Genomic DNA, 13,122 nt, shown 5'->3' with positions numbered 1-13,122 from the left:
ACAATCAGCAGTGACTTGCTTTCCTTCTTACCCTAGATCTAAGATCCTATGTGTGACCTTGGGTAAGTCATTTCCCCTCCCTGGGCCTCAGTTTCCTTCTCGGTAAAATGAAGGGGCCGGACTAGAAGGCCTCTGAGGTCTCTTCTAAGTATGGATCTAGTATTTTCTGCATGACCCTGGCTAAGTCACTTCCCTTGTCCTCAGTTTCTTCCTTTGTAAATTTGCTTTGGAGGCCCAATCGTTTTTATTAGCAAAACATTATCATAACTTTGAATCAAGACAACTAGAGAAAATTAAATTGTGCTCTTTATAAGTGGACAATTTAAACTCAGGCTCTGTAGCCATGGGAATTGGAACTACCTTCTTCTATGACTGAATTTTTGACATTATAGATTTAAAGGTCAATGACCAGTCCACTGGGTTTTTTCTTGCTACATTCTATTAACTTCATGTTTGCAATTCAAAACAAAATTCTAGTTCAATGGAGAGCCAGGGTTAAGCCTATCTTGTTTCTTTTCAATGACTTTAGCCTGACCTTTGTCAGGAAGGTTACCTCCATGTTCTTTCTTTCTCTACCAAAACCATGTATTATGGCAGGGAACTCTTTCAGTTTCTTGGTATTGGCGGTGCTAAGACTTGATAAGCTGTAAGAAAACTATAAAGGGCGTGACAGCACAAAAATTTCAATGTCCAGAGCTGGATGTTGCTCTTTTGTTCCTGTGATGATAATTGTGCCATGTGGGAAAAATGTACAGTGAAGACCATTGATCATAATGCAGCTGGAGCAAATAGAACTGGAGTTCTCAGTTCTAAAGTTCAAATCCTGAGCAGTTTATCTGTAACAAGGTGTAAGTTTTCAGGGAAGACTCACATTTCACTCATGTATATCAACAGGATTATTCATTGGAGAATCTAAAACATGCTGCAGTATCCTCAATTTCCCTCCAGTCCAGGGATCCCAAATTGGTGTCATAGGAAACTGTGAAAAGTAGTGCTGAGTCAAGTGAAAAGTCAAAAGAAACAACATTGTTCTGATGTCCCTCTAGCTTCCCAATTCTGCTCCGCAGAAGCACAGACTTCTGTCTAGCCGAAGAACACTGAGTACACCGTGTGCTGCAGTAGAGGGAGATGGGACAGCAGTAAATTCACTGCAGAAGTCTAGACAACACCTGAATCTGGTTACCATCCTTATTTAGGTCTCCAATTTGAAGAGTGTTATCCCATAATGCAAAGACAAAAATAAAATTTCCACTGGGTACAAAGCTCCTCTCTCTTACTTTCCTGGAGGCCAGTCTCAAATTTTCATCTGCCCAACACTGAGTCCTGTAGTAAAAATGAGGCAAGAGAAGTACAGTGTTTGGGGAGTGTGTCATGCCCAGAGCTCCCTACTGGGTAGTAATGGCCATTGGCTGAGTGGCAAACCCTGATGATCAGTCTACCATCTTTGCCTTTGGCCTGCCTAGCCCTTTGGAATCCATTTTGCTGCTCCAGCTTTTGAGCTCAAACCTTGTGGAGATCGATTTGTGAGAAACGTGGTTTTGGGGATCACTGGACTTCCTAGGCAGGGCCAAAGTCCTGAAGAAGAACCCTGTGATAATCCCTAGGGAAGGCTGTACAGACCACAGGACTCCCAGAGGAAGACCAAGTGGTAGCCATCCCTTAATCTGTGGGGATCACAGGGCCTCCTAGGGGTCAGACCCTAAGGAAAACCCAAGTGATGGCCCCTTAGGATAGCAGTAAGATCACAAGGCTCCCGAGACAGGGCCAGAAATCCCATGTGATGTCCCCTTAAGAAGGCCGTGCAGACCACAGGGTTCCCCAAGGGAATCCAGAGTGGTAGCCCTCTTAACACCTCAGTGGGAATCACAGGACACCCCAAGACAAGATCCAGGAGTAAGCCTGGCGAGCTTCCGCTGCCTGTTGCTTCCCTTCACTTGACCTTAGGAAAACCCATGTGATTTGCCCATTCACACCCAAAGAACCCAGGACCACAGTGGGCAGAGGAAGGCATTTTATTATGCTCCCCGGTAGAGCGGGTGTAGTGCTCGAGGGAACACTCACACTGATACAGCTGCAGGAGCAGGGGTAACCATTCCCTCCACTCCTGCTAGAGTCATGGTTAGTTTACAATCTTTGTTTTTTACATAGTTTTCCTAGGTTATACAGTTTATATAAATAGGATAATAAGGATACAGAAGCAAAAGTGAAGTTAATTAGATTTTCCTTGTATTAAACTATATTCTTTTACATCCCCTACTTTCCCTCTTTAACATATGCAAATGATGCAAATCAGTAGGCCTGGATTCCTGACCAAGACCAGACCCTAGATAAGCTTGAACAGGTTCAAGTGGGTTTGGCCTCTCTAATTCCCCAGACTGCCTTCTCAAAAAGTATGCACATGCTTACAAGCCTCTGACCTCTCACCTGACTGACCTTGAGGCCTGGTCTCTGCTAAAGCTGGGGTGGGGGAGGGCAGGGAAGCACACCTTTAGTTCTGTGGAAACAAAACTCCTCCTCCCATTTCTTACAGATTGTTTCTGCAGTGGCCCTGAAATCAGCTCAACCAAATGTAATGTCTTTGAGATCATGTAAACTGGGGGAAAGGCAACACTCCAAATCTCATAACTTGATAAATTTTTTAAATGACAACTTGGTTTCCAATCAAATCCCCTAGAACAGGGGTTCTCATTTTGGGGCACATCAATCAGATTTTTAAATATTTTGAAAACTGTATTTCAGTGGGTTCCCTTTTTGAATACTTTGTAATTTATTTTATACATTTATAAAAAGGGGTTTATAGGCTTCATCAGACTGCCAAAGGCATCCATGGCACCAACAAGGTTAAGCGCTTCTGATCTATAGAATTTGACACATGTATAATTTAAAGCCATTCTCTACATTTAAATATTAGGCTTTGCCAGGCATAGTCCCATCCTTCTACATCCTCCATCTCTCCAAAGGCAATATTCCTTCAGGCCAAGTCAACCCCAACCTTTCCTGTCTGCCTCTTTTCTTCTGCCACTGGGTCCTCATTGAAGATTGGAATTAAAAAAGATTACATTACTGTTTAATTTTCAGTGATGTGTATTTCCATTCCCAAAGGGCAAGGCAGGCCAGCCAGAGCCTTGCTTGAGGATTTCATTTCCTTAATCACCCTTTGGCATTTGGCTACTTGAAGCTTTTTGGCTGAGTATACAAACAGGAAACTTTGAAAAATGTGGGGCAGGGCTCAGCCCATCAGGAGGTTTCCTGCAGTGCCAAGTTTCCAGTCCTCAGATAGCTGCTCCCATGAAAGTTGCATGCCTCTAATTGGAATGATTAAAGTCTCCCCTAGAAAAGTCATGCGACTCTGGAACTAGTAAGAACCTCAAGATCAGCCAGCATTGCCAATACTTAAAACCCCCAAGCACTTCTGTTTGAAGATCTCTGACAAACTGAAGGCAGTGATATCAGTAGAAAGAGTTTCAGATTGGGAGCCTGCGAATCTGGCTTCAGATTCTAGTAACTGTGCTCTTTTCTACCCTTATAGCCTTGAGCAAATATAAAATAATAGGGTCAGACTAGATGACCTCTAAGCTCTCTTGCTGCTCTCTATCTATGACTTTTTATGCTACAATCCCATGATCCCATGATCTTTATCCCCCCAGAGTCAATTGTTCAGGGAACTCTGTCTTCTTTCTTTTTTCTTTTTCTTTTTTGGCAGGGCAATTGGGGTTAAGTGACTTGCCCAAGGTCACACAGCTAGTACATGTGTCAAGTGTCTGAGGCTGGATTTGAACTCAGGTCCTCCTGACTCCAGGGCCGGTACTCTACTGACCGAGCCACCTAGCTGCCCCTCTTTCTTTTTTCTTAAAGCAAATTCCTGGCACACTAGGCTCATGTATTAATGTATAAGCTCCTAAATAAGTTCCCAAACCAGATAGAAATGCTTTGGGGATATCTTTGGATTTGTAAGGTCTCTTCTTGCTATTAAAAGTATAAAGATATTCAAAGACTGATAGCATCTATTTTCCCCACTGTGACAATGGTACAGTGGAGAAATATTAGGAAGAGGTGAGTTTAAAAAAGTTAGTGCTGATGCATCTGTCCTTATGAACTGCTTGATGCCTAGCAAAGTTAATCTGATTTCAAGTCCTCGTCTATTTTTCTTCACTTAACTTTGTTAGGTGACACCACTCCTGGTTTATGTGTCAATGGGTGACACGTATTTCAGAAAGTTTTCTATCTTTTCATTTTTCTTCCTTCCCTCTTCCTTTATCTTTCTATTTTTCCTTTCTCAGTATCTATGAGTCTCTGTGTCTGTCTGTTTGTCTGTTGGTCTCTCTTTCTCTCTCTCTCTCTCTCTCTCTCTCTCTCTCTCTCTCTCTCTCTCTCTCTCTCTTTCTTTCTCCCATCCTCCACTTAAAAGGAAGAAAAACCCACTCTTACCAACTTTGTTCACAAGGATTTGGAGAATTGGATAACTGCAGTATAGAAATCTGAGCCAGGTTTGGTCCAGCTTTCCCACAGGACAATTCCCCCTCTAAATTGGGGCCCTGTGGGTGTTAGCTGCTGACTTCTTGTTTTCAAAGCCATTAATCAATGGCTCTGTGCTGCTCTTCCTGCACTTCTAGAAATTGGATCTCATGTGGGTCGGTCTTGCGAAATTATTTCTGAGTCTTCTAGATTGCAAATAACTTGGTTCCCAGCTGCTTTCCAGCAGGAGTCATCAGGCTGCCTTCCTTGCTGTGCTGCTTGTCAGCACTTTTCCCCTTGCCTTGTCATTCAGCTTCTTCCTGTTTGAGTTGTACCTACTTACATCCTCCCAGACTACTGTATTCCTCACCCCTGTCCCCCAAAACCCTCCTCCTTTTTTCTATCATGAAGCAGAGAAGTTGGTTTATAAAGGAGGTGTTTTTCACACAGTTCCCCCAGATTTCACTGACTGACTTTGGGAAGATGGTGTGTGTGTGTGTGTGTGTGTGTGTGTGTGTGTGTGTGTGTGTGTGTATGGCACCACCACCATCTCTGTGGAAGGATAAAATGACAGGCTTCTCCCCTACCCCACTTTTCCCCTCAACTCCCCTCTTTTCATAAAGACAAATGGCAAGGTTTTGGTGGTGATAGTTATTGGGGGGGGAGGTAGTAACAATAGGATGTTGAGTCCTCTCCTTTCCATAGGTGACATTCCAAGCATTTATTTGCCTTTTTCTGGTCAGTACCATGGACAGCACCCAATGCACAATGCCTTTTTGGTTACTGTGTTTGTCTGACACTCTATCTTAATACATTTTTGAGGAAGTATGGGTACATTGCAAAGAGTATTGAATTTGGAATCTGCAATCATGGGTTTGAATCTTAGCTACACATCATTTACCCAAAGAGGTATAGTGAGGATCAAGTACATACAGCATAACATCTCATGTAAATGTGTGAAGATGGAGGCAGCTGGGGTATAGTAGAAAGGGCACTGGATTTTGAGTTAGGAGGAATGGGGACTGGACCTGTAATCTTGTTGGTATTGGAACTCCTGGGTCAGGAAACTCTCTCTGCCATTGCAGTTCTGCACCTTCTCTACAACTAGAGCATTAAATTAAGTGACTTGTCCAGGGTCATATAGCCATTATGTGTTGGAGCTGGGACTTGAACTCAAATCTTCCTGTCTTTGAGACTGGCTTTCTATATACCCTGTCATGGTACCAGTTGGGGGCCCTGGGTTAAAGTACTAAATCCATCCCATTTGACTCGGGCAAGTCCTTCCTCATCTCTAAGCCTCAGTTTGTTCATCTATGAGATGGAAACAGTAGTATTTGCCTTACCCACTTGTTGTGGCTGTAGTGAGTATCAGATGAGATCATGAGTGTAAAGTGCATTGTAAACATGAAGTTCATTTACACTAAGGTCCTACCAAACTGGTCTTCCTCTTTTCCTCTCACATAAAACTCCACCTCCCACCTACTTGCCTTTGCCACAGGCTGTGCTCTGTGCCTGCAAGTCACCTTTCTTGTCATCTCTGCCTTTTAGAATCCACAGTTTCCTTCAAAGCTCAGTACAAGCACAACTCCTACATGAAGCCTTTTCTGACCCTTCCTTCAGCTGCTAGTCCCTCCCCCTCAAAAATGGCTTTGGATTTATTTTGCATACATTTCAAATATACTTGTTTATGTAGATGTTCTCTCACTTGAATGAATAGAAACTCCTGGAAGGCAGGGCCATTTTCATTTCTATCTTTGTGTCTTTCTATCTTTGATGCATAATGCCCAGGAGCTAGGAATGCTGATGCAAGAAGATGTGACATCAGATGTAGGACTGGATAGACTGAAATTGACAGTCCAGGACATGACCATAAGGGGCAGAGTTCTGGATAATAGACAGTCACCTTCCCCATGATTCTGATTGCTGACAAGGCCAAACCTGTTACAATTAGATTTTTTCAAAGACATGTAAATAAGATGGAAGCAAGGGTAGGTAACAGAGGATGAATACAAAAGTGTGTGGTGACAGGGTCCTGTAAAAATAATGTCAAGAGTGCTAAATCTCAGATTGATCTGAGGCAAGCAATGAAAGCTAAGGAAACAGAAGGGATTTTTTTTTTGCTACATTGGGGATAAGAAGATATTTATAAATCCTGACTCTGCCATTCAGTGCATTAGCTCTCAGCTTTGTATCTTCTGAAAATTTGATGAGCATGCCATCTATGCTTTAATCCAAGTCACTGACAAAAACGTTAAACACAGAGCCAAGTGCAGATCCCTAGCATACTGTACTAGATACCTGCTTCCATACTGTCATTGGACCATTAACAACTAATCTTTGGGTATAACCATTTAAACAATTTCAAATCCATGTAATTCTATTATAATCTAGCCTACATTTCTCTATCTTGTACATTTGAATAGGGTAAATACTCAATAAAATCTAGATAATTGATATCTATCAGCTTCATAAGGCTAATATAGCATTATCTATTCAAAATGAAGCCATTCTGGGCCTTTGTGATCACTGCTTCATTTTCTAGCTATTTACTAACCACCCTTTTAATAATACTGTACATTCTAGAATTTTGTCTGAAATTGAGGTCAAGTTCACTCATATAGTCTGCAGACCATTCTCTCTTCTATTTTGAAAACTGGGCCCTTTGCCCTTCTTTAATCCTATGTTACCTCTCAAGTTTTCCATGATATTTCAAAGATCATTGGTAATGGCTCAGGAGCTACATCTGCCAGTTTTTAATGCCTCAGAACCTACGATGTAGTCATTTAGTCCCAATGAATTGGAGTCATCAAAGATAGGTGGGTAGTCTCTTACCATCTCCCTATTTACACTTGGAATCAACTTTCTAAGTGACTTTTGTTCTGGCTTTTCCAGTCCATTGATCATTTTCCTTGGCAGAGAATACAGAAGCAAAATTAGAATTAAGCTGATTTATTCCTCCCTGCTTTAGTTGATCATAGTCCAATCTGTCCTAAGCAATAGTCCTACTTCTTTTTTTATCCTCTAAACTAATAGCTTTACTAGATTTATTCTTATAGGACCATACCACACTTTTGCATTCATACTTTGTTATTTGGCCTTGCTTCTATCTTCTACACATGTCTTTTATAGCACATGCTTTGGGCTCATTCTTCTGATACTCCCTGTCACCTCCCCACCAGAGTTGGCAGGCTGGGCCCAGAGCAAGGCTGGCTATTCTGTTCTCAGAGTTCTAGGGAACTCTGAGGAGTTGGGAGTGTCCTTCCAATGCTATAATAGCTCACATGCCCCAACTGCTGTGTTTGCCCCATTGATTATCAGTTAATAGCAATTAGCCATCCAGACAATTAGGCTTTAGAAGCAGATATTTACTAAAATGGTATAGTATGAACAGTTGGTACAAAACATTCCTCCAAAGTGGAGGTGCATTGTTCCACAAGTATATACAGTGCTTAGTGGATAGTGGGCTTAAGCTAGAGGACCTGTGGCAAAGGGGAGGTAACTCAATGTTCTTATACATCCTTTTGCTCACAATCCTCATTTCCCCTTTGTGGGATCCTAGGAAATTCCCCTTAGGTATGGTGTATGAAGCTGCCTTTCCTCAATGTTTCTAGTTTATCCTTGGCTACTGATGAAGACACTGCCACCAGTCACTGTGGCTAGGGACACTTAGGATGCCAATAAAAGTTCAAATCTAAAGGGACCTCTTCTGGTCAGGAGATTGGGGAGGAATCAGAGACTCTATTCTCCCATTCCAAGGAATTCCCTCTCAGGGGTCTGGCTTGAACCGTTCTCTGTTCTAAGCTGACAGACAATTAAACAATTCTGGGTTTCAAATTGGCTTTCTATTTTATAGAAGGCCAACAGAATATCACATGACACACATTAGTTCAATGCCTTTGGTTGACTGACTGATTAAATGGGCATATTAACACCTGGTTTACTTGTTAGTTACTTTAATTGGGATGAGGTGATTTATTGATTGAGTCAATTGACCCTGATCTTAACACTTAAAAAAAATAAAAAAAAGTTGGGAAAAAATCCTGGGAATGTGGCAGAGTAAGAAGTAACCTAGGGGCAGCTAGGTGGTGCAGTGAGTAGAGCACCGGCCCTGGAGTCAGGAGGACCTGAGTTCAAATGTGGCCTCAGACACTTGACACACTTATAGCTGTGTGACCTTGGGCAAGTCACTTAACCCCAGTTGCCCTGCCTCCCACCCTCCAAAAATAAAAAGAAATAACCTAAGACTGGCCTTCTCCCTTACAATGTCAACTTAACAAGAAAGACACCTAACAATGCAAACAAAACAACAAAGTCAGGAAGAAGAGAGTTGAAAGAAGTCACCAAAAGAGAATTCTCATAAAAATAATTGAAGATAATTTCCCTGTCTTCCACTATCTCTCCAAATCTAAAGCACTGCTCTTTACAAGCTTGAAACCAAGTGGCTCCAGGGAAGCAGGCAACTTGCCCCCTGCAACCTGTCTATCCCTTATGCAACTTGCCCCTTCCCCCCAACCTGTCTATCCCTTATGGCAATTGCGGTTTTAGCCATCAGTTATTATAGTTGACCCCTCAATAGTGTTCTGGAGAATGTCTCATACCAGGGCAAGCAGGTTGGGACCTATGAACTGAACCAACCACAGAGGTTCAGGACAAAGGAAAGGTGATGCCTGTGGAGGAGGTTGGAAGCCGAATGAGTCAAATTGTAGAATTTCCTTGTGCCAGTATCCTGAATGGATCTTCCCCCTGGCCCAGTGGGTTGAGGTCCTATGAATACAAAGAAGTGATGAAAAATGAACAATAGGCCTAGCTGCCCCAGATCTCTCAGCATCTCCCTGTGGCAGTAAGCTAGCTAGCTACCTCCACCTCTTGGGGACCACAAACCTCACCCAACTTGTTTTGCCTGGGGAGAACAAAGTACAGACAGCGGGGGTTGGTGGAGCATGACATTGTTGGACCTAAATAAAGCCATCTAGTAAAGAAGGGAAGATATTGACAGTAATAAGCATAATTACAAAAAGGATACCACAAAACAGTGGAATGATTGATGAAGATAGATAAAAGCTGATAAAGGAGGAAAAATGAGCCAATAACTTAAGGAAAAAAAACATTCCAATGAATGAGTAGTTTGCAACAAAGGAAACTGAGTCAAAAACCTCTAAGGAAGATGAAACTATTACTTTGAATTCTACATGCCCTTCAGAAATGACAATAGAGAAACTCCAAGACTGTCCAGAATGGTTCAGAAGAGCAACAAAAATGAAGTAAAGCCATCAAATATATAAGTACAGAAATTTGATCTCTCAAGGAATAAGTATGTAAATAGAACAAGAACATAGGAGAAAGGGAACAAATGACATAAACTTCAAAATGATAATCTCTGAATAAAAGAGAAAATAGGAAAATTTGAATACAAGAACACAGAGAGAAGGCAAACTAATTGACAAAATTGGAAGAACACGGGAGCTCTACAAAACAATTAAGAACTAAAAATATGGTGTCAAGAAGTATATAAGGATTATAAATCTCTCAGTGAAAAATATAGTAAAAGTAGTCTGTTCATACACTTTACAACTATTGGAAACAGAGTACAGATCAATAGAATCCAAGAGAAAGGAACTCCATGTTTAACTCACCAAGAAACATCACAGTAAAACTTCAGACACATTAAACAGCAAATATTTCAGGCAGCCATGAAAAAAATTCATGTTCCAAAGAAAACATATTAAAATAGTCTAAAATCATGCCTTACAAGAAATCACAGGATGCAGACATGAAGAGGGAGGGAATTGTAGCCATGGGAGACAGGCAGTGAAAATGCTTGGAGTTGGGATCTCTGGAGTTGTGTGAGGAACACCAAAGAGGTCAATGTCACTGGATGGAAGAGTGCATGGAGGTGAGAAGACTGGAAGTAGAGAAGACATGGTATAAGAAGATTGGAAAGGTAGGAGAGAGCCAGTTAATAAAGAAAGGAAAACAAGCATTTATTAAGTGCCTACTATGTGCCAGATGCTGTGTTAAGCACTTTACAAATATTATCCATTTGATAATATGTGGGCCTTTGAATGCCTCTGTGCCAGGCTTGCGATCTCTGAACTTCTCACTTCTTTTCTCTCCGTATTCAATTGGTGTGTAGTATATTTTGACAACAGTAGCCCTTCTGTCTTATCTAAATACTCTCCACTCCTGGATTTTCTCCCATTCGTATATTTTCTTAGTATGAAATGCTTCTCAAGCCCCTTCCCCTTTCACTTATGTTGTTTCTTTTGCAAAAGGTTTACTCTTACAAAGCCATTTTCTAAGCAAGGTTTTAATCCCATAAAATCCTATTAATATCTTTGAGTTCAAATTTGACTGCTTGCATTAGAATCCCTAATTCAACTCGCTTGTTATTTACACTTTGGACACAGACATCTGAGGCCTTGCATTTTATTACTGGCTTATTTCATGGATCGTTTTCTCCTGTGGGCTGCTGTGTTCTCATCTCCTTCTGACATTTTAGTTTGGTGGCTATGCAAAGACAGTTTTCTTTCTCCCTCTTCCTTTCCAGCTTAAAGATCTTTTGATTAGATTTTCACACTTCCAGACAAATACACATTTACTCACTCATATTCAATGTGCTGCATCCATGACCAGCAACCATTTTTTCCCTCAACGAGCCTCATGTAGAATTTCTTGGAGCCCACGAATACCCCTTGCTCTCATACCTGTGGTGGCCTAGGCATCATATCCTTTCAACTCCATTTATCCATTAAGAATTTCTTTAGTTCCTTATATTCTCATTTCAACATAGTGTCTCCCATGAAACTGAGGGGAGCATTTGGTCACTGCTTTTTCACACTGAATCCATCAGAAAACTTTTGGGGCTTTCCTAGTCTCATGTCCCATTTCCAGTACACAACTTCAGTCTCCCCCACTCACCTCCTTTACTAGACCATTTCCAGATTCCTTGTGATTCTGATCAATAGTGCAAGCTATTTATTCTGGCTTATTTTACCTCTTCATATCATAATTTCTCAAATTAAGTTACTAAGTCACTACTAAGCACTTATTCTCTGCTTTGTACTATTAGGCACTGTTGGGAGCACAAGGGAGAAGCACAGAATGTCAGATGTGGAAGGGACCTTAGAGACCATGTAACCCAGTCCCTTGATTTTACTGAAGTGGAAACTGAGGCCCAGAGAGAACAGGATTTGCCCAAGCTTGCCTAGCAAGTTTGTGATAAGACTGGATTTTATAAACTCAAAGACTGTCAGATCAGGAAGGGGCCTTGGGGATCGTCTGGGCCAATCTCATTTTATCAGAGGAGTGGAAGGGAGTCGCCCACGATCTCACCTCCCGTAAACAGCAGAGCTGGAAGCTGAGCTATAAATGGATTCCTAGTTCCTAGTTATATCACATGAAATGGTCCCTGCCCTCAAGCACTTGCAATCTAGTTGGCAAGAAAGTCCTTGCAAGCATTAATCAATGAAAGATGGAGCTAGACACAATCTAATGGAGCAGCAGACTGCTGGCTTCAGGCTACTAGGCACTGCGTGCCCAAAGACTAATGGCAGTGGAGAGCTCGGGAAAGGCTGGCTCTCTTTTCTCTTCTAAGTGTATTTCTTCATCTAGCCTCCAGAGCTGTGGCTCTTTGAGAAATATTCTGACCAACTCAGTCTTTCTGATTGGCTCATATATCATCTTTTTGAGAGATGGATGGAGTTTCAGTACTGATAGCCCTGCTCTTGACTGGCTCCCTGGTTCCTCTCTCTCTGTCTCTCTCTTTCTCTGTCCCTGTCTTTCTCTTCTCTCTTTTCTCTCCCCTCTCCCTCCTTTATCTTTAAATCTCTCTCTTTCTTAGAAGAAAAAGGGACATTAGAACTTATCTAGTTCAACTCCCTCATGTTACAGATGAAGAAACTGTGGCCAGAGAGATTAAGTGATTTTCCCTGGTCAACAGAGAAGATTATACTTCTAGAGTAAGGGTTCTTCACCTTTTCTGTATCATGGACCCCTTTGGTAAATTGGTGGAACCAACAGACCACTTATCAGAATCACGTTTTTAAACACATAAATCAAAATGCACAAGGTTACAAAGCAAAACAATTATGTCATCAAAATATGAAAAAACACTAATTCACAGACCCCAGAATCCCTGCTCTAGGGCTAGAAAGGCTCTCAGAGGATAACACTCTCATTTTACAGTGAGGGAAACTAAGGCCCAGAGAAGTAAAATGACTTATCCAAGGTCACATAGTCAAAAGTGGCAAAGCTGAGACTTGAAACCAGATCTTTTGACTTTCAACGTATTTTTTCTCCTGTATCATGCTGACTCTCTATAATAGCTCCTAATGAAATGCTGGAGGCAGTCAGTGGCTCAGTGGTTAGGGAACTGGGCCTGGAGTCAGGAAGAACTGAGTTCAAATCCAGCCTCAGACACTTCTTAGCTGTGTGACTCTGGGCAAGTCACTTAACCTCTGATTACCTGACGGAATGGACCCATTGGAGAACGGAATAGTAAACCATTCCTGTATCTTTGCCAAGGAAACCCCAAATGGGGTCATGAAGGGTCAGACATGACTGAAATGACTGAACAACAATATCAACAAATGAAATGTTTGTTGAATTAACTTAGACTCCATAATACCAACAATAACAACTCACGTCTGTTTAGTGCTTTAAGGTTTG

At 41.6% G+C, this 13,122-nt stretch overlaps 1 pseudogene; it reads right to left on the bottom strand.

Moving 5' to 3' along the window:
* Nucleotides 1-606: 606 nt before the first annotated feature.
* The window catches only part of LOC118832536, a 79,657-nt pseudogene continuing 67,141 nt past the window's right edge, over nucleotides 607-13,122 (bottom strand).

This window comes from Trichosurus vulpecula, chromosome X (genome assembly GCF_011100635.1).
Source record: "Trichosurus vulpecula isolate mTriVul1 chromosome X, mTriVul1.pri, whole genome shotgun sequence".
In the NCBI taxonomy this organism is placed as follows: domain Eukaryota; kingdom Metazoa; phylum Chordata; class Mammalia; order Diprotodontia; family Phalangeridae; genus Trichosurus; species Trichosurus vulpecula.
Note: the sequence above shows the minus strand (reverse complement) of the source record. Positions and strands in the feature narration are given on the sequence as shown.